Genomic DNA, 25,125 nt, shown 5'->3' with positions numbered 1-25,125 from the left:
TATGTGTAACGAGCTCCATGGAGTAACCTGTAGTGTCTCCTGACGTAGCCTTCAATTTTGGTTTGGGTGAAGGACACAAGGAAACGTCTTGTTCCTGACCGGGAGCATCCACTGACGACTTGATGCTTTTATATTTGGAACTTTCTGAAGAGGAGGCGAAAGAGCTAGAGGCTGAGTCAGCAAGAAAAGCCAAAACTTTTTCCTGCTGCTCCGGCTTTAAAAGCTGTTTTCCTACTACCAGATAAGGGAGCCTTCGAGGCCTTGTGTAGCCAGACGATGACGCTGGCTCAACACCTCCATCCTTAGGTGCTATTGTGCTTTTGCCACTACCACCAGATGCACCACCACCACCACCATCAGTACCAGCTGGCAACCACCGCCCATGGGCTCTTCCACCAGACTTCCTCATTTTTTGGAAAATCTAACCAAAATAACAACCGTTATATAGTACTGTAAAACAAGGTAGAAGGTGTATATAAACTTGTTGAGAATTTAAATCTCCCTTTTTTTGGGGGGAGACTGAACCAAAACTCAGGCCCAGTGTACAAAACAACGCAATTTAAGTGGCAGAAAGTGGCTGGCTGATATACGACAAACTAACAGGACAGAAGTATATCCACTTTGTGAGAATTTGAATCTTACTTTTTGGGGGGAGACTGAACCAAAACTCAGGCCCTGTGCATAAAACAACACAATGTAAGTGGCAGAAAGTGGCTGGCTGATATACGACAAACTAACGGGACTGTCAGGACTCTGAACATTTTTTATTAACTTTTGTGCATCACTGCCCTTTTCCAAGATGGCGTCTTTGGTCTCATGTGCACTGTGTCTTCCTGCTATAAAACTCCACCCCAGCCTTCAGTCTGTGCTAGAGTATTCTGCCTTGCATCCAGCTCCTGACCTCTGGTGACTCCCTGGCTATATACCTGCCCCTGTGAACCTGTGGGGTTATCCTGCTACTCTGCTCTGAGTTCCTGCTGCATACACCAGTTCCAGTAATCCTCCTTCATCTGCTGCTCGTGTTTACTTCCATCTGCATTTGCTGGACATGTAAGCTTTGCTGCTCTGCAAGAACCTGAGACTATTACCCAGGCCTCTCTGGTTGAGCTAAGATATTATTTGAACTGCCTTATAAGCATATCTATCTGTGTTTTGGACTAAGCAAGGACTTATTCGTGTCAAGTATCCTCAAGAATAATTGTGCTTCATAGACTTTCTGCGTGATTGCATTTTCCTCTGAAGTTTCCTATAGACTGCTAAGCTGCATTTAATATTTACACCAAGTGTTGTGGACTTGAGCTTCTTTCTGCACCTGTTTGAATCACCGTGTGATAATATAGACTTTACCACTTATAAAACTGTGTCCTGTAGTTGTCTTGTTCCATGCAAAGAGTCTGCTGAGTTATCCCCTATAATTATTACAGGACAGAAGTATATCCACTTTGTGAGAATTTGAATCTCACTTTTTTTTTGGGAGACTGAACCAAAACTCAGGCCCTGTGCATAAAACAACACAATGTAAGTGGCAGAAAGTGGCTGGCTGATATACGACAAACTAACAGGACAGAAGTATATCCACTTTGTGAGAATTTGAATCTCACTTTTTTTTGGGGAGACTGAACCAAAACTCAGGCCCTGTGCATAAAACAACACAATGTAAGTGGCAGAAAGTGGCTGGCTGATATATGACAAACTAACAGGACAGAAGTATATCCACTTTGTGAGAATTTGAATCTCCCTTTTTTGGAGGGGAGACTGAACCAAAACTCGGGCCCAGTGTATAAAACAACACAATGTAAGTGGCAGAAAGTGGCTGGAAGATATATGAAAAAATACAAGGACTGTAGTACAATTTCAATCTCCCTACAATGATCTCAGGAAAAGTATGGAAGCAATAAAAAGGACTGCTGCACACAAAAGTGTGGACAAATAAACAAGATAACTGTGCAGAAAGGAGCAACAGGATTTTTGCTTTTAAAAAAGCAGTTGGTTTGCACAGCAGCGTGCAAACAGCAATGCAGCTATCATGGAGCCTTATAAGGCAGCCTAATAAGCTACAGAGCTGATGCACAAAAATATAGCCTCCACTGTCCCTGCAAAAAAAGGTGGTGTTGGACAGTGGAAATCGCTATAGCACAAGTAGTTTGGGGGTTAATCTTCCCTCCCTAACTATATCCCTTCTTCTGATGAAGCTGCAGCAACCTCTCCCTATGCTAAGATCGGCAGAAGTAAGATGGCGGTCGGCGTGCACGCCCCTTTATAGCCCCTGTGACACCGCAGAAAGCAAGCCAATCACTGTCATGCCCTTCTCTAAGATGGTGGGGACCGAGACCTATGTCATCACGCTGCCCACACTCTGCGTCCTCCTTCATTGGCTGAAAAATGGCGCTGAAAGCGTCATATGAAATGCGACTTTGGCGCGAAGATCGCCGACCTCATGGCCGATCCCACACTAGGATCGGGTCGGGTTTAATGAAACCCGACTTTGCCGAAAGTCGGCGATTTTTGAATTTGTCCGATCCGTTTCACTCAACCCTAGTTACAAGACCTGAAATCAGTTTCCTGCAATCATGTAAACCACTGATTAGATATTTTGATATTACCATGGTTTGCATGAAATGAAATATTTGGCTAATCTGTACAATCCTGACAAATAGTTCTGCAAGTCTATCTGATCCGGATTCTGTCCTCAGTTACAGGAATTGTTAGCTACTTTATAACTGTTGATGATTTGCCCTTTGTCAATTTTCCCGATAGTAAAACCGATTACATTTTCCAAAACCTGTTACAAGTGTAAATAATATCATTTCCTTGCCAGGAATAGTTAATTACCCAAGGGTCGCTCATATCTGCACAACAAATAATCGCATGGATAAGCATGTTGTATGCGTACAAAGTCTCAATTCCGGGTAGCAACACTGTCAAATTATCAACTTTATTTCTTACCACATTGCAACTTATGTAGGTTGACACATGGTGCCGTATGCTGCCATGTATGCCCCATTAAAAGCAGCTAAACAGAGTTTCAGTAGGGGGTATATAGTGCAGTATGACATCCCAAACAGCATGATCTCATTTTTTTATGTAGACTTGGAATAAAAATGACCAATCATTCACTTACGAGGTTTAACACAAATACGATCCAAGCTTCGAAAAGTAATTAAATACAGAAACTGCAGAGTTCAGAGCAATGTTTTGTCTGACCGGTGGGGGTCTCAGGTTCAGGACCCCCGCCGATAAGCAACACTATGCAGAACCTTTAATTTAGAAAACTTTTATAAAATGACAGTTACATTTTAAATGTACAAAAATGTATTAACCAGTACCTGGCGCTATCAACGGAGCTGGTGGGAACGGGATCCGGAAGCCAAAATTGTTTCTTCCCAAAATAGTGATTATAAAAACATAAGATATCTCATTGCTCTACATTGTCACATGAAACTCTCCCGATGTGACCCGGGACAATTTTTCTTTTCTTTACCTCAATAAAATGCTCCTTGACAGATGGAGATCAATGTTCTGACTGTTTCCTTCCTCTGTTTACACGCACTTGTTTGATTGAAACAGTTTTTACACCGCACCATTTCCTTTTAGGATTTTCGTGGGATTTTTGTGCAAACCTCAGTTGTTCAATGAGATAATGCTGCATAGAGTGCAAAACCTTTACAAGTTTAGTATTCTTTAAAGGATTATTTAGTATATTCACAAGATTAAAATCCAAATTCAGCGCCCCGCTGGGCTTAATATATACTAATATAATCTTGTGAGTATACTGAATAATCTTTGCTGGAGTTCGGATCTTGGAACGGATTTGCACTATGTACAGATTAACCTCTCAGAATAACTGAAGTTTGCAAAGAAATCCAATGAAAATCCTGAAAGGAAGTGATGAGGAATAAAAGCCGATTCCATCACATAAAAGCCTTGTAACCAGAGGAGGGTTAAAAGGTCTGTAGAAAAACATTTTCTTAAGGTGAAAAAAAGAAAAATCCTTCTGGAGACTATCATTTGGCAGAGCAAAACAGGGAAGAGTCTTATGCTTTTATAGTTAAAAGGGGATGTGGCATAATAAAATTATTGTTTAAAGGGAACCTCTTCTGGTTTGGGCAGCAAGAATCAGAGCCGGGCTGCACTATTGCTTCCAGGTATATTTTTCTCCAAAATGCTCTGGTGTTTGTAGAGCTGGCAAGGGACCTTAGGGAAAGATGAGACTAGTCCGGCACCACCCTCGACAGCTTTTTCCCAGCACCTCACCAGGTTATTGACAGGTCTCTCCATATGAGGGCTCGTGCGCACAACCAGTTAAATAGGTATGTTTGACTCTAAAACGCTGCTGGAATCAGGCAGTGTCTGATAAATGCTGCCTGTGGATCGGTTGAGATTATAAAATGTCTAAAATATGATACTTTGTGCATCTGGAGCAGAGATTACTATTCTTTTTTCCAAGAACATACAGTATATTGAAAGTACAGATATTCCCAGTCTGCTTCCTTATTCAGCACAGTCTCACTATCACTGCTCAAATGGGGACTAATTTATGGAGCTCTTTATGAACTACTACTTGTGCTATGTAGTCACTTTTACTTCTACTATGGATGCACTTTGTGGCTTGAAAATATCCTTGCTATCAGTGGAATTTTAATGACCCTAGAAGCTGAAGTTCAATGAAACCATGATATAATTATCTCCTTTGTGGTAATAGGCTTAGGAACAATTTTGAAGGCTAAAGATTGATTTTATTGTTGAAAAGGAAAAAAGTTGACAGCATTCACTATCCACATTAATAAAGGTAATTGAAGAAAAGAATTTAACCCCTTTTAACGTTTGCATATTAATGACCAGGCCAATTTTTACAATTCTGACCATTGTCCCTTTATGAGGTAATAACGCTTCAATGGATCCCGGTGATTCTGAGAGTGTTTTTTCGTGACATACTGTACTTTATGGCAGTGGTACAATTTCTTTGCCATGACTTGCATTTATTTGTTAAAAAAATGGAAATTTGGCAAAATTTAGAAAACTTCGCAATTTTCCAACTTTGAATTTGAGTTTGCTGACCTATTAAAGGGAACCTGTCACCACGTTTTTGGAAGATGGGATAAAAATAGCGTTAAATAGGGGCAGAGGTGGGCGTTACATTAGTGTGTGTGTTATGCGTTTATTACCCACCTAAGTTGCCGAAATAACTTTGCAAAGTCTCCGTTTTCGCCTGTCAATCAGGCTGGTCAGGTCACATGGGCGTGGTGTCTTCACCCAGATTTGGCGTAGTTTTCCGTTGGTGGCGTAGTGGTGTGCGCATGCCCAAAGTCCGGAATCCTCTTCCAGGGGATTTAAAATAGCGCGGTGTTCGTTATTGCATTGGTGATCGGTGGGCGCGGCCATCTTCCTTTGGCCGCGCGTGCGCAGAAGCGGCGCTCTGCTGGCCGCGGCTTCAGGAAAATGGCCGCGGGAAGCCGCGCGTGCGCAGATGGATATCGCGGCGGCCATTTTCCTGAAGCCGCGGCCAGCAGAGCGCCGCTTCTGCGCACGCGCGGCCAAAGGAAGATGGCCGCGCCCACCGATCACCAATGCAATAACGAACACCGCGCTATTTTAAATCCCCTGGAAGAGGATTCCGGACTTTGGGCATGCGCACACCACTACGCCACCAACGGAAAACTACGCCAAATCTGGGGGAAGACAACGCCCATGCGACCTGACCAGCCTGATTGACAGGCGAAAACGGAGACTTTGCAAAGTTATTTCGGCAACTTAGGTGGGTAATAAACGCATAACACACACACTAATGTAACGCCCACCTCTGCCCCTATTTAACGCTATTTTTATCCCATCTTCCAAAAACGTGGTGACAGGTTCCCTTTAAGCACAGTGATACTGTTGTTTTTAAACCAGGTATTGGTACTTTTGGCAGTATGGACAGGTGCCAAGTCCTGCTGGAGAATGAAATTTCCATCTCCAGAAAGCTTGTCTGCAGAGAGAAGCATGAAGTGCTCTAAAATTTCCTGGTAGACAGCTGTGCTGACTTTAGTCTTGATAAAACACATTGTACCTATACCAGCAGATGACATGGCTCCCCAAACCATCACTGATTGTGGGAACTTCACACTAGACCTCAAGCAGCTTGGATTGTGTGCCTCTCCACTCTTCCTCCAGATTCTGGGACCTTGATTTCCAAGGTCTAGTGTGAAGTATCCACAATCAATGGTGGTTTCGGGAGCCATGTCATCTGCTGGTGTATGTCCACTGTGTTTTATCAAGACGAAAGTCAGCGTAGCCGTCTACCAGTAAATTTTAGAGCACTTCATGATTCCCTCTGCCAACAAGCTTTTTGGAGATGGAGATTTAAAGGGACTCTGTCACCTGAATTTGCAGGGAACAATTTTCAGCCATAGGGGCGGGGTTTTCGGGTGTTTGATTCACCCTTTCCTTACCCGCTGGCTGCATGCTGGCTGCAATATTGGATTGAAGTTCATTCTCTGTCCTCCATAGTACATGCCACAAATATGTTTTCAGCACAAAATATTGCATTTTCATAAGGGTAACACGAGAAATTGCAACATACAATTTGTTGTGCAATTTCTCCTGAGTACGTTGATACCCCATATGAGGGAGAAAACTACTGTTTGGGCGCACAGCAGGGCTCAGAAGGGAAGGAGCGTCATTTGACTTTTTGAATGTAAAATTTCCTGGAATCATTAAAGCACGTCATATTCCATTTGGAGAGCCCCGATGTGCCTAAACAGTGGAAACCCCCACAAGTGACCCCATTTTGGAAAATAGACCCCTCAAGGAATGTGTTTAGATGCATGGTAAGTACTTTGAACCCCCAGGTGCTTCACAGAAGTTTATAACGTTAAGCCATGAAAATAATAAAATCCCATTTTCCTCACAAAAATGTTGTTTTAGCCCCAAGTTTTTCATTTTTCTAAGTGCTAATATGAAATTTTTTATAACAAACTGAGATCCATTTTTTTCTGAGTGCGCCAATACCCTACATGTAATCGGGAAACATTTTTCAGGCACAGTGCACAGCTCAGGAGGCAAGGAGCGCCAGATTTTACTGTTATGGCTTGCTGGTACCATGACCCACTGGGAGAAGGAATGAGGTGCCAGAACCCCCATAAGTGACACCATTTTACAAACTACACCTTTCAATGAATTAATCTAGGGGTGCAGTGATCATGTTGACATCATGGAAACAAGCAGCAATGAATGTTGCCAAGTGAAAATTGCAAACTGCCACTGTAGTGACCAGTACGCTGTAGTGACCAGTACGTTGCAGTCACCAGTACATTATGCCCAGCCTGCACTTCTTTAGGCATGCACCCATAAGTTAGGTGGGCTCTCATCGCTTCAGAAATGCCAAATGTGGATGCTGTATGTGGTTTAGGTACACTTTGGGGCTTAAAAGAGAGGGGGCATTTGGATTTGGGAGCACAGAATTTGCTGAATTTCTTTTGGAGGGTTATGGAGCCATTTAGCTTTTCCAGAGCCTTTATACTACTAGTAACGTGGAAGCCCCTATATCTCTGTTAACATATAATGGATCTGAGTGAGGACTTGCTTTTTTTGTGGACTGAGTTGAAGCTTTTATTGGGAACATTTTACATAACGTTTGGGATCACATTTACCTAGCGCTCTACGCTGAGCACTTTGGGGTTTCCATCTAAATCTTTGAATGATGTGATTCAGATGAAACCCCCAACGGACAAATTCACTATAATGAGGCAGCAGAGTTACTCTGGACTCCGTCTGGCCTCTGTTCGGCGGTGTCCTGCTTTTCAGAAGTGCACAAAACTGTGGCCGATGGCACTTTTATGCAATCCTAAAAAGATGGACACCACTCGATCACAGGCCAGATGGCACCCACAGTGCCTTCATTTGCCTCATTATAGGGAATCTTCCTCCAGAGGTTCCGTCTGAATCACGTATTTCAGAGATTTACACGGAAACCCCGGTGTAAGCGCTCATCGCAGAGCGTAGGATAAATATGCGCCAAGCCTTACTGTGATCTCTGAGAGGCAGAATGAAAAAATGAACAGTAGGTGAAGAATTGGTTTTATTTATTTTTTACGCCGTTCCTCATGGTATAAGTGATTAGGCGACTTTACTCAACGGGTCGGTGTGATTACAGAGGTACCAGATTTATATTGAGTTTTTATGTTTTGTTGCTTTTATACAATAAAACTATTTTATAGAAAAAATAATCATTTTTGCATCGCTTTATTGTGAGAGCTAAAACTTTTTTATTTTTCCGCTGATGGAGCTGTATGATGGCTTGTTTCTTGTGTGACAAAATGTCGTTTTCAGCGGTACCATGTTTATTTACTGTATATCCATCTTTAAACTGTGTTTTATTCCACTTTTTGGTATTATGATAAAGCATTGTTTTTTGCCTTGTGTTTTATTTTTTTTTATGGTGTTCACTAAAGGGGTTAACTACTGTAGTGGGACAGTTTTATAGGTCGGATTATTGTTGACACGGTGATACCAAATATGTGTACTTTTATTGTTTTTTTTTCATTACAATATTTATTTAGAGATACAATATCTTTTGATCTTTTTATTATTATTTTTTATTTTTTTTTATATTTTTACAATTATTTAAAAAACCTTTCTTTTACTTTTTTTTTACTTTGTCCCAATATGGGACAATCATTTTTTGCAGGCCGATCGCTTCTACAGCATGGAGATGAAGCAGAATCCCCATGCTGCAGAAACTATCAGCTCTGCACTGTCAGACAAACTTGCTCATCATGTACTGGGCATGATCATCAGGTTTGCTAGGTCTGGTGACCCGGATGTCGTCATGATGACATCGGGTCAGCATGGCAATGATCGGGACCCCGCGTCACATCGCGGGGTCTCTGAACCAAAGGCAGTGGGGCTGTCAACCCTCTGCCGGCTTCTGGAATGCTGCGATTGTGTTCAATCACAGCATTTTGGGGATTAGAGTGCTGGGAGCGGGCTGTGTGTGCGGGCGATTGCTATGACGTAATATTCCGTCCCTGGTCAAATGGGCCCGGGGCACAGGGGCAGAATATTGCATCCGATGTCAGAAAGGGGTTAAAAAGTTGAGTCCTGAGCATATAGCCCCTGTCCATAGGCTGTTTGTCTGGTATCCTTCAACTCAAAAGAGCTTCCAAAGACAGGCTTGGTTCAAGTCGCTCCATTTAGTAGTTCCCATGGGCCCTCTGGTATTCACCCTTTCATCCCTATACAGGAATCTGACCCTCGCTGCAGAAGATCCTGAGTTGTGTCCGTAAAGTAGTTGCTCTGTTAGAGAGGCCTGATGGAAGAGGTGTCAGCGTGCAAGATCAGAACTGTACCGGGTCTAAATAGATGGGACAAAATTAATTCTGGGTTTCCATATGTAGTGACTCCAGTTTAAACGTTAATCTTAGGAAAGCCAATCTATCATACCAGATTCAGATTTTTAAATTAAAATAGTTGTAATTACTAATACTTAATAATTTCATAAGAAGTGACTTAACTTTGAACATTTTTTTATATTTGGTAAGCACTAGAGATGAGCGAATACTTCAATGTTCAGTTCGGATTACAATTGCCAAATTTGCAATATTCGCCAAACATAGCCAAATGCCATTGGAGTCAATGGGAAGCAAAACAAACGCACACACAACACCTTAAAATGGGCCCAAAAGCCACCAAAACACATCAAATTGGGGGCAGACACAAGGAAAGTGGTCTCAATTCACCCACAGTACAAATTTTAGAATTGCATGGCAGCAATCAACCATATATGAGATATCAGGGTCTGAACCAGTATTTACAGCTTTGAATTGAACTTAAAATTAAGGTGAGGTGGGTGAGGCATTGGTGTAGGCCTGCTGTGCTGGAAGCCCTGATACCACATTAAACAGCTCAACTTGCTTTTATGCTCAGCCACACTCAGGTGGCACAAATATCAGTTTCGTAGACTATTATTGTCAGAAAAATTGAAGGATAGTAACACGGGTAGTTGACTCAAAGGAAGTGGAGGTCTGCCGGTTTCAGAGGCCTACTGCTACAGGCAACACAAATGAAGGAGACCCAACTAGGAGTCTACACATTTCCAAAACTTGGTGGCAGACACTACTAAAGTGGCATCAGTTTCACCACAGTAGAAATAGTATAATAGAAACCGACACATCTTCCACTTCTGTCAACTCAGCAGACAATCAGGAGTGTTCATATTTCAAACAATTTTTTGCAGACACCATCAAAGTGGCACCAATTTCACCACAGTAGAAATAGTATAATAGGGACTGATACATTTTCCACTACAGCCAATCCAGCACCCAACCAGCAGTGTACACATTTCCAAAAATTAGATGCAGACACCAACAAAGTGGCACCAATTTCTCCACAGTAGAAATAGTATAATGGGGAGCGACATCTTTTCCACTACAGCCAATCCAGCAGAGAGACACCCAACCAGGAGTGTACACATTTCCAAACATTAGAGACAGACACCAATAAAGTGGCACCAATTTCACCACAGTAGAAATAGTATAATAGGAAGCGACATCTTTTCCACGACAGTCAACGCTGCAGATGGACACCCAACCAGGAGTGTTCAAATTTGAAAAAAAATTAGGGCCTGACACCACCGAAGTGGCATCAAATTCACGAGAGTAGAAATAGTATAATAGGGACTGACACGTTTTCCACTACAGCCAACCCAGCAGATGGAGACCAACTATGACTGTTCACATTTACATACATTTGTATGAACATCTGTAGCAGCAGCAACAGCAGGCACAGAAGCCACACGAAAGATATTACAGACTGCAATTTCCCAAGATCAATGCAGCACACTAAAAACTTCAACATTGCCTAGTCTGTACAGTCTGCGATTGGGGTGCAAAAGTCCTTGGAAATCTATGACTTGTTCATCTTGATGAAAGTTAGGCAGTCTATACACTTTCAGAGGACAGCCGGCTGCGCTTATGTGTCAGGACACCACTAGCAGCGCTGTAGACACGTTCTGAGAGAACGCTGACTGCCGGGCATGATAAAACCTCCAAGGCGTGAGAAGCGAGCTCAGGCCACTCATCCATTTTTGAAGACCAAAATGTGAAAGGACCAAAACCCTCCCTCATGGTATTGATATTTAGTTCTAGATACTCCTGCACTATCCTCTCCATTCGTTCACCACATGTCAGGCTTGGATTCTGTTATGCTGGTGCACGAGCTAGTCCAAAAAATCTGTCAAAAGACTCACAGAAATTGCTTCTGCCACTTACACTACCTGCTGCTGCTGCGGCCAATGTTTTGTGTTTTGGCATTGACAAATTGACGTGCCAGAGGTTGGAAGACTAGAGCTGCAATGCACACTGTGTGCCTCAATGCTGTCTTGGGGAAAACCTCTCTTAAAGTTGTGTAAAAGCATATTTTGATACTCCAGTATTCACAGGTCCCTTTCCAGGGCGGTAAACATCTGGCAAAATTTGATATTATATTGTGGATCTAACAGAGTGGCAAGCCAGTAGTCAGCACGGTTTTGAATCATAACTATACGGGGATCATGTTGCAGATAGTACAGCAAGGGGCACACATATGTCGGGCTCTTCCATGAGGTCCAAGCTCATGTTGTATTGGTGGCTGGGTAACACTGATGCTTAGTTCCTCTGTCCCCTCCCGCCAACCATGAACAACAGAGAGGGGATGATTATCATCTTCATCTTCTGACAGTTGCTGGCCCATCACCTCTTCCTTCTCTATTTGTTCCTCGGATCTTGTACCTTCACTAACAGTTTGTCTGTTATCACCAGCCCCCCTCTATCACAGTAATCCACTCTCCCTTGGCACCCGCCTGTGTGACGACAGTCTCAAACTTTGAGACAATATTATCCCTTCCACATCCTCCTCTGCTTCCTCCTCTTCCTTTGGGACCACCAACTCCTCCCGCAGGCTATTCAAAGTCTGCTCCAGCATGTAGATGACAGGAATAGTGATGCTGATTATGGCATCGTCAGTGCTAAACATCAAAGTTGCCATTTTGAAACTGTGTAGAAGGGTGCAGAGGTCCTTAATCTGTGCTCATTGCATGAACGTGATATGTGCCATGTCCGTACTGCGTTGGCCCAGGCTATACGACATGCCATACTGTGTCAGGGCTTGTTGCTGCTGCCACAGTTGCTGCAACATGTGCAGAGTGGAATTCCACCGTGTTGGCACATCGCATATCAACCTGTTAACTGGCACGGACAAAGACCTCTGTATCGATGCTAGTCGATGACCTGAACAGCGGAAGGGAACAGCTTTCAGCAGCTCACCCAGGCCAGCATAGTGGCAGAGAAAATGCTGTACTACCAGGTTGAGGACGTGGGCCATGCAAGGCACGTGTGTGAGCTTACATCAGCATAGGGCCACCACCATGTTCGCACTGTTATCAGACACAGGCTTCCCTGGATGCAGGCTCAGCAGAAACAGCCATTGCTCAAACTCATCCCGGAGAGATGCTCTTCAGCTGTATGACTGTAATCTCCAAGGAATATCAATTTTAACACTACCTGATTGCGGTGAGCCCTGGCTGAGCAGCACAGAGGTGGTGGGGATTCACTCTGTACTGTTGGAACGTGTGTCTCATTAAGGCAGAGGTTGATTTTTTACTTTGCACCAGCTCTGCACACAGCTCAATTTCAGCGTCACTAAATGACAAAGGGAAATATGGCGTGCTGAATCATGCTAGTCACAGAAGGAAGAAAGAATCATTTGAGTGTGGATGAGGCTTGTATAACATAGACTAGATGCTCCAAACAATTTCAAACTGAGATCTCCCCTACTGTATGACGTTAGTAACAGATGAAAGAATTGTTTGAGTGTGGATGAGGCCTGTATGCTTCAAACAATTTCAAAATGAGAACTCCCCTACTGTATGACATTAGCAACAGAAGAAAGAATTGTTTGAGTGTGGATGAGGCCTGTATGACAAAGAAGATATGCTTCAAACTATTTAAAAATCAGATCTCCCCTACTGTATGATGATAGCAACAGAAGAAAGAGTTGTTTGAGTGTGGATGAGGCCTGTATGACAAAAAAAGATATGCTCCAAACAATTTCAAAGTGAGATCTACCCAACTGTAGAACGTTAGTAACAGAAGAAATTTTTTTGGGCTGTGGATGAAGCCTGTATAACAGACTAGATGCTCTAAACAATTTAAAACTGAGATCTCCCCTACTGTATCACATTAGCAGCTGAACAAATTTGTTTTTAGTGTGCATGAGGCCTGTATAACCTAGAAGATTTCAAACTTAGATCTAGCCTGCTGTATCACGTTTGTAAAAAAAAATATATATATTTTTTATGTGCAACAGCTCTGCACACACAACAATTTCCCTGCCACTAAATGAGAAAGTGAGATATGGCGGGCTGTATAACATTTATCAACATAAATTGTTTTTTCAGTAATGTGTATGTTGTCTGCAGACAACTTAATTACTGTTCTTTAACAGGTGGGGTACAGACTCAATAGAAAGCATAGGCTATGAAGACTCTGGGTGCACACGCAGACAGGACTTCTGTGCTACTGTCTGCTGAACTGTGCACTATTCGGGAGACTTTGAATAATCAGTGAGGGTCTCTCTCAGAACATGCAGCAATTATTGCTACATGTAATCAAACAGACTGAAATCACATAAAATGTAAAAATAAGTGTCAAAATAACATCTTGTCCTATCAACATTTTACAGTCAGCAGTTCATATGTAAATACTGATTATGTAAACTGATCAGCCATAACATTAAAACCACTGACAGATGAAGTGAATAATATTAATTATCTTGCTACATTGACACCTGTCAAGAAGTGGGGTATATTAAGCAGCAAGTCAACAATCAGTTCTGAATGCTGATATGTCAGAAGCAGGAAATAAGGGCAGGAGTAAAGGACTAAGTAAAGTGCCAAATTGTGATGACTAGACAACCAGGTTGCACATCTACAAATTGCAAGTCTTGTAGGGTGTTCCCAGTATGGAGTGGTTAGAACCCACCAAAAGTGGTCCAAGCAAGGACAACCAGTGAGTTAGAGGTGAAGTCATGGGCACTGAAGGCACACTGATTCACTTAGGGAGAAAAGTATAGCCTGTTTGGTGCAATCCAACAGAAGAGCTACTACAACAGAAACTGATGAAAAAGCTTAATACTGGAAATGATACAAAGCTGTTGGAACACAGTCCACGTATCTGCAAGTGTTTAAAGTGTCTACAATTAACAAATGAGCATCAGAACCAGATCATGGAGCAATGAAAGTGGCATGGTCTGAAGAATCATGCTTTGTTTCACATCATATGAATGGCAGGGTGTCCGTGTGCCACTTAACTAGGAAAAGATGACACAAGGATGCAGTGTGATGCTCTAGGCAATATTCTGTTGGTAAACCTTGAGTCCTGGTTTTATAAAGTCCTGGTCAAAAGTTTGAACACACCTGATCATATAATGCCTTTCCTTGTTCTTACTTGAATGTGCATATGATAGATTCAGACTGAAGGCAGCAAAATAACTAAGGCACACATACGTAAACAAGGAGAACAAGAGATGCATGTGAGACAAACCAGAATACGTGTTCCATTATAGATTCCTGAAAGTCCCCACTCCTTTTATTTACTTCTCTCAAGCAGCCTGGCAGCGCTGGGGTCTTGGGTTCAAATCCCACCAAGGGCAACATTTGCAAGGAGTTTGTATGTTCTCCCTGTGTTTGCGTGGGTTTCCTCTGGGTACTTCGGTTTCCTCCCACATTCCAAAGATATACTGATAGGGATTCTAGATTGTGAGCCCCAACAGGGACAGCGATGACAATGTGTGCAAACTGTAAAGCGCTGCAGAATATGTTAGCACTATATAAAAATAAAGATTATTTATTTATTTATTTAGAATGGACTCCAGTGAACAAGTAAGCCTTGTCAAAAGTTCATTTGTGGAATCACTGGCCTTCAGAAAGTGTTTGCGATTATTAGGTGTTTTTTTTTTACAGAGTCAATGCTGGTACACAGTTTCATACAGTGCTAAGCCCTATTCCATAGCTGTTTTTCATCAGAATATAGCAAAACCACTCAAATAAATAATAAGAAATGACAGTCCATTATTATTTTAAGACATGCAAGTAAGTCAACTAGGAAAATTGATAGAACCTTAAAGGTATCCTCAAGTGAAGTCATGAAAGCCATCAATTAGGTTGATGAAACTGGCTCTCATAAGGACCATAAGGAAGGAAGACCAAAAATTACCTCTGTTGCAGAGCATATGGTCAATACCTCAGATAACAGCACTCATACAGTTGTGCTCAAAAGTTTACATACCCCGGCAGAATTTTTGTCCTGTTGCAACAGAAATAATGATCCTAGTAACTGCAAACCAGATGGGATGGCATGTTGTTGCAGAATGATGTGCTACTCTTGCTAGGTAAGCATGCCGTGAATTTGAAATAAATCACCAACAGTGTCACCAGCAAAGCACCCACACATTTAGAAACCATCTGCTCACTTTTTCTGTGTCTCGCAGACATATGATGATTGGTACCAAAAATCTTGAATTTTGATAAGTTGGACAATAGTATAGATTTCCACTGCTCTAATGTCCAATTCTTGTTTTGCTTAGCCCAAACAAGTCTTGTCTTGTTTAAGGTCTTCAGTAGTGGCTTCTCTTTAGCACCTTGACCATAAAGGTCTTTTTCTTGCACTCACCTCTGGACAGTTGATGTTGAGATGTGTCTGTTACTTGATGTCTGTGCATCGTTTACAGCTGTGCTCAAAAGTTTACATACCCCAGAAAATGAATAGAAAGAGAATATGAATGATAACACCAAAACTTTTTCTCCACTCGTGGTTAGTGGTTGGGTGAAGCCATTAATTGTCAAACTACTGTGTTTTCTCTTTTTAAATAATAATGACAACCCAAAACATCCAAATGACCCTGATCAAAAGTTCACATACCCCATTTCTTAATACAGTGTATTGCCCCCTCTAACATCAATGACAGTTTCTTTTGTGGTAGTTGTGTATGAGGTTCTTTATTTTCTCAGATGGTAAAGCTGACCACTCTTCTTGGCAAAAGCCTCCAGTTCCTGAAAATTCCTGGGCTGTCTAGCATGAACTGCGCACTTGATATCTCCCCAGAGTAGCTCAATGATATTGAGGTCAGGTGACTGAGATGGCCACTCCAGAACCTTCACTTTGTTCTGCTGCAGCTAATGACAGGTCGACTTGGCCTTGTGCTTTGGATCGTTGTCATGTTGGAACGTCCAAGTACATACCATGCGTAGCTTCCCGGGTTGATGAGTGCAAATTTGCCTCCAGTATTTGCTGATAACATGCTGCATTCATCTTTCCTTCAACTTTGACCAAGTTTCCTGTGCCTTTGTAGCTCACACATCCCCAAAATATCAGCTATCCACCTCCGTGCTTTACAGTAGGAATGGTGTTCCTTTTATCATAGACCTCTCTCCAAATGTAACGTTTATGGTTTTGGCCAAAAAGTTCAATTTTAGCCTCATCACTCCAAATGACCTTATTCAAGACATTTTGAGACTTGTCTGTGTGCAGTTTTGCATATTGTAGGTGAGATACTTTGTGGCATTTGTGCAGTAATGGCTTTCTTCTGGTGACTCCTTATTGAGCATCTTGAAACAGCCGCACCAGTAGTTTTCAGAGAGTCCTGTATTTCAGCTGATGTTATTTGTGGGTTTTTCTTTGCATCCTGAACAATTTTCCTGGCAGTTGTGGATGACATTTTTGTTGGTCTACCTGACCATGGTTTTGTTTTTACATTGCCACTGATTTTCCATTTCTAATCACAGTTTGAGCGCTCCTGACTGGCATTATCAATTCCTTGGATATCTTTTTGTATCCCTTTCCTGTTTTATGCAGTTCAAATACCTTTTGCCGTAGATCTATTGATAATTCTTTTGCTTTCCCCATGACTCACAATCCAGAAATGTCAGTGACTGGATGAAAGATACCAGAGTCTGTCTGGATCCCAGAAATTCACTCAGCTTTTATGCACACACACTAATTACAAGCAAACAGGTCACAGGTGAGGATGTTACCTTTAGTAGCCATTCAAACCCATTCGTGTCAACTTCTGTGCATGTTATCAGGCCAAAATCACCAGGGTATGTGAACTTTTGATCAGGGTCATTTGGAGGTTTCAGGTTGTCATTATGATTTAAAAAGAGAAAACACAGTAGTTTGACAATAAATGGCTTCACCTAACCACTAACCATGAGCGGAGAAAAAGTTTTGTGTTAATAATAATATTTATTATTACTTTTGTCAGATTCAAGTTATTTCTATGACCATTGTGGGTTTTTCTGTCATTAAAAGAGGGGTACTAACAATTTTGACCACGTGTGTATGTGTACATATACATATATGTGTGTGTGTGTTAATAGATGCAGGATGTGGCACATCTAAGGTATAGATGATGCGAGACCATTGACATTTTATAACAGATACAGTGAACTTTATGGTACTTTTTCTTAGTTTGATTACAGTAAATTTTCATCTTCGAAAGAATATTAACTTCAAGTCAAATCTTATTATTTCGTAATATATATTTATAGAAATTGCAGCTCACTATTTCTTCTATACATTTCCAAATCTCCTAACTAGTTTCATACAGTGATTTAAAGGGGTTATCGCTTTTAGCACATTTGTGTGACTGCAGCTTCATTAAAACAACAAACATGCGACCCCTATTCTCTGATTAGTGGAAGTCCCTTCAATGGAAACCCAAGAGATCAGACAATTATGATTTATCCTGTGTGACAACCTATCTAAATTCTAAAACTCTCGCTGCCTACATCTGCTACTAGGGGGACTTACTGCATAAGGATTTATACAACTCCTACTGTACTCTTTTAGAGATGTATACATCTGTGTACAATGAGCTCCCCCTAGAGGCAGCTGCAGATAAATATAATTATAACATTGGTCACACAGCACAGATTTGCCAGAGGCAGGCATGGCATTGTTGGGGTTTTTTATCTGTAGAGAAAAATCATATCTGAAATAGCTGATTTTTTTTGTTTTCATTTGAGCATGAGAATGAGAAACAAAACAGTAAAATGTCAGTGAATTTTGTCATAATAACAAATTAAAAATTAGAGATTAAAAAATTAAATTAAGATATTTAAAATGGAAAAAAACCCTTTTCTTCTGAAAAAAACCCTCTCCCACGCAGTATACGTAAGCCAAACTACCTGACCAAGTCTAATGGACAGGACAGATGTTGTGGAACTTATGATCTGTATGCTGTGTATGACATCAGTTTCAATACCTGTAAGTGCATTGTGTGCAAAACAACTGATACACACTGTGTACCATCCATGAGGTATAAAACTAATAATAAGAAGAGGAAACCAATGATAAATGCCACTTAAATACAAACTATAGACATTCCAGTCCTTACGCTGATTATCTTTGCAAAAGCAAAGAGCGAAGTATATTCCAATAATGTGCTAACAAAGCAAGTCTCTATTGTGAGATATGTAAGCATCCTGCTGGCTGCGTCACTCTTTATCCATCCAGATCAGTGTTCCCGAACTGCAATCCTCAGATACCACCAACAGGTCACGTTCTTATGATTTCTTGAGTATGATTATTTCCAGTGCACCAGGCATTGATGAAGATGTCCTTTCCTATGAGAGATCTCTACATCAGGACCTGGTGAGGGTACTTGAGGATGGACCCCGAGAGGCAATGGTCTACATTACAACTATTATTTTCAGTAATGGTAGGGTTTATAACAATGCACCAAGCAAACTTGATACCACTAGCGTCACTAAGCTTCAAGCGAGCACTAAACATAATGAATGGCAACAAGCAGCAGCACAAGAACAGCAGATTGGCAGTAGAGCTGCATACCTTGATGGATGGCTGGTGTGAAATGGAAAGATGTAGCCGTACATTTAAATCATGCACTGAGCGGTCAAATGACGACCTGTCCTCTAGCTTGAACTTGGGAGGAAGGTGCAGCTAAGGGTTGTGTATTAATTATATAACATGGGAACTTTGTCCTGCGGGCCAACCTGAGCAGGGTGTGGGTGTGATCGTCTGATCTGCTATTGCCTGACAGTATCTGTAGGGAAATATGAAATTGAAAGAAAGATTTCATTTTACTCTGGTACTAAGACGGCACCATATTTGCAGCTCCACTGACTGCCAAGCTATATTTATACCATGGAAGGAAGGGTACAAAAATGTGTCCACATTGACTATACTGTACATGGACTGCTTAATAACCGGGGAAGATCAGAAGTAAAGCACAATACAATGTCCAGAGCATACCTTTTTAAGAATATATATTATATTGTATTCGGTATATTTTATTTAAAACCCCAATTCCCAAAAATTTGGGATGCTGTATAAAATGTAAAGAAAAAAAGAATGTAATGATTTGGAAATATCTGATAACCATATTTTACCTGCAACAGAACATAGAACACAGATCAGAAGGTGAAGGTTGGACATTCTTCAATTTCATAATTTTATTTGAAAAAATTAACTAATTGAGAAACTGATAGCAGAAACACATTTCAAAAGGTTGGGACAAGGGTCATGTCTACCATTGTGTAGTCTTTTTGCAACAGCCGGTAATATCTGGGAAGTGAGGAGACCAATTGCTGGAATTTAAGGAGAGGAATGTTGTCCCATTCTTGCCGGATGAAGGATTCCAGCTGTTCCTGCGTCTACATTGCCACAGTTTTCATTTCATAATGTGCCAAATGTTTTCTGTTGGTGAAAGTTCTGGTCTGCAGGCAGCCAGTTCATCACCTGAACACTTCTGTTGTGATGGATGTGGATCGCCCCCCCAGTAGGGCAGTGGGGTACTCGGTACCGGGTCCTTCGGTTCTCAGTGGGGATGTCACGGTGGCTGACCCGGTCCGCGGCCCTAGGGACGTCCGTTGTAAATGGGGGAAAGGTCTTTAAAGGGATATGTTCGTGATGCCACCTGTGGTATTCGGTCAGGGTGACCGACGCTGCTTAGGGGGTCCGCTGGGGTGATGTGATGGCAGCTAGATGGTATACCTTCCCACAGGTGAAGTGTATCCCCATGGCTTCCCAGAGTGTAGATGGCGGATGGTGTGAGGCGCAGTGAAGAACGAGGACACCAGGTTGCAGTCTCTTTACCTTTACTGAAGGCTTCAGCATCCACAGTCCAGGGCACCGGATCACAGGGTAGGCAGAATCCGGCCGGTCCGAAGGCAAATCCAGAGTCCCCTTATCCAGGTGGAAATCAGTAGCCTTCCTCTAGCACCTGGATGTTGTAGTACCTCCCTGCTGAGCATCTCGGTAAGGTCCTCACAACTGATGTTGGTGTTCTAGATGTTATGTCTTTTTCTCTGTCCCCCTGATGGTAAGGATAAGACAAACCTGTATGACTGGTGGCCTGAGGCTTTTTACAGGGACTCTAGCACGCCCCATCCCCCACAAGTTGCCACCGTGCTTCCTGGGTGTGGGTCGGGCAGGTAACGTGGAATTACCTTTCCTGCCGGTCTCTGGAGCAAGGCTTGGAGACTGTTGCTCCCTCGGTGTTCCGGCTACCGGATCCTGCACCTCAGAAAGGAGGCAGCCTTTTGCTGGGCAGAACTCCTTCTGGTTTCCTCTCCTTTTGCTATGACTTCGTTTCTCACCCTCTACAATACAATTCGCTGTTCGTGTCTCTTTCTTAGGATGCTGCCGCACATGGGGCAGGCGCAGCTCCGTGACCTTGTCTAGGCCTCTGACAGGATCCCACCCGTCAGGGACCTCTCTGTCTGCAGCTCTTAGATGTTCCTCCTTCCCCTCTGGCTGTCTGACAGGTGCAACCTGGGTGAAGCCCAGTCAGCTTCTGCTTAACTTCCTATCCAGACCACCAGTTTTACCTAATTGTGAAGAGTGCCCTAATAAATAGGAGCATAGCTCCCCCTGGTGGGCTGGAGTGTGAAGTGTGTTGTGTGGTTTGTGATACCTGGTAAAGAGATCTTCTTTATTGCCTTCAGACGTAACATCACTCCCCCTGGTGGAAGAACGACATTACTGCAACAACCAGGACCCTGGGGCGCTGCAGATGCAGTTTAGCATTGTACTGCTGAAATATGTGAGGCCTTTCGTAAAATACATGTTGTCTGGATGGAGCATATGGTATTCTAAAACCTCTATATAATGCTCAGCATTGATAGTGGCTTTCAAGATGTGCAAGTGGCTTATGTCATAGGCAGTAATGCAGCCCCAATATCACCAGATTGTCCTGTATTAGGATGAACCCAGGGCCAACCGCACCAGGATATGGTCTCACAAGGGGTCTGAGGATCTCATCTCGGTACCTAATGGCAGTCAGGCTACATCTGGCGAGCACATGGAGGGCTGTGCGGCCCTCCAAAGAAATGCCACCCCACACCATTACTGACCCACTGCTAAACCGGTCATGCTGAAGGATGTTGCAGGCAGCAGATCGCTCTCCACGGCGTCTCCAGACTCTGTCACGTCTGTCACATGTGCTCAGTGTGAACCTGCTTTCATCTGTGAAGATCACAGGGCGCCAGTGGCGAACTTGCCAATCCTGGTGTTCTGTGGCAAATGCCAAGCATCCTGCACGGTGTTGGGCTGTGAGCACAACCCCCATCTGTGGATGTCGGGCTCTCAGACCATCCTCATGGAGTCAGTTTCTAACCATTTGTGCAGACACATGCACATTTGTGGCCTGCTGGAGGTCATTTTGCAGGGCTCTGGCAGTGCTCCTCTTGTTCCTCCTTGCACAATGGCTGAGGTAGCGGTCCTGCTGCTGGGTTGTTGCCCTCCTACGGCCCCCTCCACATCTCCTGGTGTACTGGCCTGTCTCCTGGTAACCCCTCCAGCCTCTGGACACTACACTGACAGACACAGCAAACCTTCTTGCCACAGCTCGCATTGATGTGCCATCCTGGATGAGCTGCAATACCTGAGCCACTTGTGTGGGTTGTAGAATCCGTCTTATGCTGCCATGAGTGTGAAAGCACAACCAACATTAAAAAGTGACCAAAACATCAGCCAGAAAGCATTGGAACTGAGATGTGCTCTGTGGTCCCTACCTGCAGAACCACTCCTTTATTGAGTGTGTCTTGATAATTGCCAATAATTTCTATCTATTTCTGTCTATTCCATTTGCACAACAGCATGTGAAATTGATTGTCAAACAGTGTTGCTTCCTAAGTGGATAGTTTGATTTCACAGAAGTTTGATTTACTTGGAGTTATATTCTGTTGTTAAAGTGTTCATTTTATTTTTTTGAGCAGTGTATATATATATCCCTCTTGATTATGACTGCTTATCCTTCTGTCTTTATGATATTTTACTTTTATTTTTTTAGCTTAAGAGGTATCCATCTCTCTATATTGTTTGTTTTCACAGCATTAATGTATATCACCTTGTTTATCGATGGTGGTACAACTATATATCTTTATCTACATTTACATACAAAGTCGTTGTGGAGAAACGGGGTGAGTGGGTGCTCTCGTCCGCTGGCCCGGCTGTCTTTAGCCAGACTGCATGGACCAGGACTCATACCACTGAACGCCCGCTCTATCTCCCGGTGGGCAATACACTACACAGACAACACAGAGTTAAGGCAAAACAGTGTGGCAATACTTTATTGAACCACAACACACAATAGCAAACAGAACAATTTCAGCAGTTACCCCAACATAGTGCACATGACAGGGTCTTACTCTTCCGTTGTCTTGCCGGGATAATGGTAGATGTTATATCAGAGCTCCCATGGTTGCTATTCCACCTGTGATATGCACACAGAGAAGAGATATCGACAAGCGTAGGAAGATGACAGAACAGTCCATAGAGTCCGCACAAGGTCAAAAGCCAGTTGACATGTCAGAGCTCCCAGGGTCGCTATTCCACCTGTGATACACACACAAAGAAGAGGTAACGACAAGCGTAGGGAGATGACCAAGAACTGTCCATAGAGTCCATACAAGGTCCAAAGCCAGTTGACATGAGAGTCACCACTTGGCTTATCTGACCATCTTCATGGAACCAGGCAACCAGCGGGTCCCAAACCTGGCTTTCTCCAAACATATCCATGGTTCAGAGATGGTCACTGGATCAGATCTGTGTCCTTCCAACCGGAGCCAAAAACCCTAAGTTGTTTCTTATAGAATCATAGATCAGTGTCCCTCGTGATGGTGCCATGATGAATTGGCTGCAGTCCTTTCTCTTGTCTGTTGGGAGGTTTGCAGAATGTCCGGCTGTTAGCTCTGTGTTACTACAGTCTCCCAAGATGTGATCTCTGAGTCATTTTATACCCAAGGCATCCTTTCTCCGGTCTCAAGAGTGCATTGCGGTCTCGCGAGATGATGACGCAGCGGTCTCTCGAGACCGCTACGTCATCATCTTGCGAGATCGCAATGCACGGAGCAGTCACCGGAGTGTCGCGAGGAGCGGGGATGGTCTGTTCCTGATCCGGGGGCCAACGGACGGTGAGTATATAACGATTTTTAATTTTTTTAATTATTTTTAACATTAGATCTTTTTACTATTGATGCTGCATAGGCACGTTGGTTACACAGGGTTAATAGCAGCGTTAACAGAGTGCGTTACACTGCGTCATAACGTGGTTCGTTAGCGCTGCCATTAACCCTGTGTGAGCGCTGATTGGAGGGGATTATGGAGCGGGCACTGACTGCGGGGAGGAAGGAGCGGCCATTTTGCCGCCGGACTGTGCCCGTCGCTGATTGGTCGTGGCTGTTTTGCCGCGACCAATCAGCGACTTGGATTTCCATGACAGACAGAGGCTGCGACCAATGAATATCCGTGACAGACAGACGGACAGACAGAAAGACGGAAGTGACCTTTAGACAATTATATAGTAGATGTCTGATATACTCACGGTCTTTTATTGCATATTTGATTTTATCTTTAATATGAATTAAACTTAGTTATTTTTAATATCTACATTTTTTTCCTGCATTTTTTGACTGTTTTGGTGTTGTGATATTACAATATTGCTACTGCCTTAGGACTAGTAGTGATGAGTGAGTATACTCAATGCTCGGGGTTTCCCGAGCATGCTCAGGTGTCCTTCGAGTATTTTGGGGTGCTCGGAGATTTAATTTTTGTCGATGCAGCTGCATGATTTGCAGCTGCCAGACAGCCTGAATACATGTAGAGATTGCCTGTATGTTAGGAAATCTCCACATAGATTCAGGCTGTCCAGCAGCCGCAAATCATGCAGCTGCGTTGACAAAAACTAAATCTCCAACATGCCAAAATACTCGGAGGACACCCGAGCAATAAGTATACTCACTCATCACTACTTAGGACACATTATGCTACTGGTAAGATGATTCATATATAGAGAAAAGTGGAAAACTTTTAATCATTTGTAAAAAAAATGCTGCAGAGCAAAAATTCTTTAAAAAATTGAAACAATAATAATAGTTTGCATTTTGTAATTCATAAAAACAAAGTGAATGAATAAAAGATAAAACTAAATGAAATCCATACTTAGTCTGACCAACAAATACCTTCACAAAAGCATCAATTATATTCTTAGGTACACTTGCATGCAATATTGAAGAAACTCAGTAAGAAAGTTGTTCCAGACATCTTGGAGAAGTAACCACAGATCTGTGGATTGTACAAATCCTTGGTTCTCTTCATGAAATCCCAGACAGACTCAATGATATTGAGATCAGGGTTTTGTGAGTGCTATTAATCCTAACCAATTCCCCAACTCCATTTGTTGAAATACAGCCCCAACCTTGCAGAGTACCTCCACCATGTCTTTCCTTGGCTGCACTAAGTTTCATTGTATGGCCACTGCGTCTATCGTCCTCAACATTGCCTATTTCTTGGTGTCCTAAATGCTGTGACATACAAGGAGATACTGTACATATCCATTATATACCATATTTTTCAGATTATAAGACGCACTTTTTCCCCAAAAAATTTTGGGGAAATTGGGGGTGCGTCTTATAACGCGGATATACCTTACCGGCCGCGGTGGAGCAGGGTCCCAGGGTCGCTGCTGGAGGAGGCAAGAGTGAAGCGTTGCTGCAGGCCGCAGGCTGAGATGAGGGGGTGTTTGGATGTGTGGCGCGCCACTGTGGGTGTTCGGTGCTGCGGGGGCTCTGCTGACATTTTGCAAAAG

At 42.8% G+C, this 25,125-nt stretch overlaps 1 protein-coding gene across 3 annotated transcripts in view; it reads right to left on the bottom strand.

The window, feature by feature from the left end:
* Positions 1-25,125, bottom strand: part of PLS1 (plastin 1) — a 238,333-nt gene that overhangs the window by 156,893 nt on the left and 56,315 nt on the right. The window contains exon 1 of one of the 3 annotated variants that reach the window (XM_077290795.1): positions 18,867-18,986. The exons of the other annotated variants lie outside the window; for them this stretch is intronic. The gene's annotated coding sequence lies outside the window, so the exon portion shown is untranslated. Of the gene's footprint in view, positions 1-18,866; positions 18,987-25,125 lie in introns of those variants that run through there. 3 annotated transcript variants of the gene reach the window in all.

The sequence above is a fragment of the Ranitomeya variabilis genome, chromosome 2 (assembly GCF_051348905.1).
Source record: "Ranitomeya variabilis isolate aRanVar5 chromosome 2, aRanVar5.hap1, whole genome shotgun sequence".
NCBI classification, from domain to species: Eukaryota; Metazoa; Chordata; class Amphibia; order Anura; family Dendrobatidae; genus Ranitomeya; species Ranitomeya variabilis.
Note: the sequence above shows the minus strand (reverse complement) of the source record. Positions and strands in the feature narration are given on the sequence as shown.